This window comes from Macrotis lagotis, chromosome 5 (assembly GCF_037893015.1).
Source record: "Macrotis lagotis isolate mMagLag1 chromosome 5, bilby.v1.9.chrom.fasta, whole genome shotgun sequence".
NCBI classification, from domain to species: domain Eukaryota; kingdom Metazoa; phylum Chordata; class Mammalia; order Peramelemorphia; family Peramelidae; genus Macrotis; species Macrotis lagotis.
The window spans coordinates 246,094,025-246,096,895 of record NC_133662.1 but is presented as its reverse complement, the minus strand read 5'-3'; the positions used below and the strand labels follow the sequence as shown (position 1 = coordinate 246,096,895).

At 37.5% G+C, this 2,871-nt stretch overlaps 1 protein-coding gene across 20 annotated transcripts in view; it reads left to right on the top strand.

The window, feature by feature from the left end:
- NCOR1 (nuclear receptor corepressor 1) overlaps positions 1-2,871 on the top strand; it is a 225,359-nt gene that overhangs the window by 128,663 nt on the left and 93,825 nt on the right. The window lies entirely within an intron of this gene.

Genomic DNA, 2,871 nt, shown 5'->3' with positions numbered 1-2,871 from the left:
AGTCCTGGTTTAGCCCCATGTTTCTAGCCACTCATTTCCTAGAGTGAGGGCTTTGACCTCACAAAGGAATGTCAGTGATGTGTTGAGTTGGACAGACAGTTCAGAAGTTGTTTAATCCTTGAAACAGCTTTCCAGTGTAGTCGGGAGGAAGAACACATATACCTTTGGAATGTTGGCTCCTTTTTTTGTTTGTTTTTATTTATTTTATTTTTAAGATTATTTATTTATTTTGAATCTTACAATTTCCCCCCTAATCTCGCTTCCCTCCCCCCAACCCCCCACAGAAGGGAGTCTGTTAGTCTTTACATTGTTTCCATGGTATACATTGATTTAAGTTGAATGTGATGAGAAAAGAAATAAAGTATAAGAGATAGCAAAATTGCATAATAAGAACGGTTTTTTTTAAGTTAAAGGTAATAGTCTTTGATCTTTGTTTAAACTCCACAATTCTTTCTCTGGATACAGATAGTATTCTCCATTGCTGATACCCCAAAATTGTGCCTGATTGTTGTACTGATGGAATGAGCAGGCATGTTGCTGTTAGGGTGTACAATGTTTTTCTGGTTCTGCTCATCTCACTCAGCATCAGCTCATGCTAATTCTAACTGGCTTCCCTGAATCCCCATCACTCCTGGTTTCTAATAAACAATAGTGTTCCATGACATACATACATATATACTATAGTTTGTAAGCCATTCGCTAATTGATGGACATTTACTTGATTTCCAATTTTTTGCCACCACAAACAGGGCTGCTATAAATTATTTTTGTATAAGTGATATTTTTTACCCTTTTTTCATAATCTCTTCAGGGTATAGACCCAGTAGTAGTATTACCAGATCAAAGGATATGCACATTTTTGTTGCCCTTTGGACATATGGAATGTTTACTTCTAATCTGTTTCCTATGGCTTTGGGTTGGGTTTGACAGAGGGCAAGCAGCAAAATAATCAAAACAAGATTTTGTAAAACAAGCAAAACAAAATTTAGTCAGAATACCCTCCCAAAAAGAAGCTGGGAAAGGAATCTTCCTGGTTATCTATCTTGTATACTTGTACTTCTCTAGCTGGAAGGCAGATGTAAAGTGTGACATGCTTTTTGTCCATCTACTGATTTCTTCTGGGTCCATGCTCATGTTTGCAATGAATAAAGAAACTCTTGCTTTCTCTCTAGCTCTGATCTCCTTCTTGGCAGAGAGAGAGGTCACACTCCATTGTGTGGTCAATTTGTAAATTCTCATATTTTGATAATTCAGATAATTCAGTGTGGTTTTTGTTGGGTTTTTTTGGCTAGGCAATGGGATTAAGTGACTTGCCCAAGGTCACACAGCTAGGTAATTATTAAGTGTCTGAGACCGGATTTGAACCCAGGTACTCCTGACTCCAAGGCCGGTGCTCTATCCACTGTGCCATCTAGCTGCCCCCATCCAGTGTGTTTTTGAGAGATGGTGTCATCTGTTAGAAGATCAGAGTTCAGAGGATGAGATCCTAATCCTGACTGGCACTTAATAGCCTTGGTATGGTGGACAAGGTATTTTACTCCTTCTGAGCTTCAGTTTCTTATCAATAAAATGGGTACCATTGTGCCTATAGTCCCTGTGTCAGGCTTGTTTGGAGGTTTAAATGAGGGTTAAGAAAATGGTGTATGAGCTTTACAAGCCTCCTCTTAGTGTTAACTCTTGATAGAAGCAGTAGGTTATTAATAATATAGTGGTGATAATTTACTGGACTCTATTAGAAAAGGACTTGATATGATCATTCCTTTGTCATAATGAATGAGTAGCTTCAAAATTATTATTTAGTTACATCTAATAGAAGCAGTTAACACTAACAGTTGTGATATAATTGCTATATGGGATCATTGAACTACAATATATTCTTAGCCAACTGTACATGTTGTTGTCAACCTTGTCATTAGCCAGCACTCTACTTCATTACTTATTTTGGTAGTATGACTTTAATTCCTACTTGGTAGATTGTATCCATGGGGGGGAAATGGTATTTTGAGACTCCAGGACTTAATCTTAGTTCTAGGGTTGATCTGAGAATGCTGTGACTCTTTGCATCAGTGAGAGGAGGTGCTAGGTTTGTGTGGCAGCTATAAACTATAGAGATTAAATTAGGGAAATGAAACAGTTTTCTTATTCTTCTAAGGCTTTGAATTCTCTTCTAGAGAAACCTTTAAATTGTCTGGTTCCTTAAAGTAGAATTTATGATTGATCCTTTAAATTTTTTTTTGCTCTTCATTTTATTAATAAAGATAATTTTGAGATGTGAATAAGGGTATAGAATGTGACACTTGCCAAATTGACTTAAAAAAAATTTTTTTTTGCAAAACTATGGGGTTAAGTGGCTTGCCCAAGGCCACGCAGCTAAGTAATTAAGTGTCTGAGGCTGAATTTGAACTCGGATCCTTCTGACTCCAGGGCTGGTGCTCTATCCACTATGCCACCTAGCTGTCCCCAGATTGACTTTTAAGTTTAATCTAAGATATGAGTTGATCCTAGTATAATTCCATGTAAACCATCCATGAAGAAAGAGCACATGGCTCCCTATACTTACATTTGGGTGCCTACAGCCTTAATTTTGACTTCCAGAATTACTCTTGTTTGTTTCTCTGCTACTGTGGGAGATGTCAAGGATCCTTGCCCTGTCTCCAGCACTCCTGGGAACTCACAGAAGATGTGAGATTGGATCTCAGTGGACACAGTTTTCCCATAGAAATTGTTTTTCTAATGGTAGTACCATTGGTTGACTACAATTGAATTTACATGAGTTTTGTTGGGCTACTCTAATAAATTTATACCATCTTTTAATTTTGTATCTGTTGGGAAATGAGGACTGATCCCCAAATAAACTTTTGGAACTCAGCC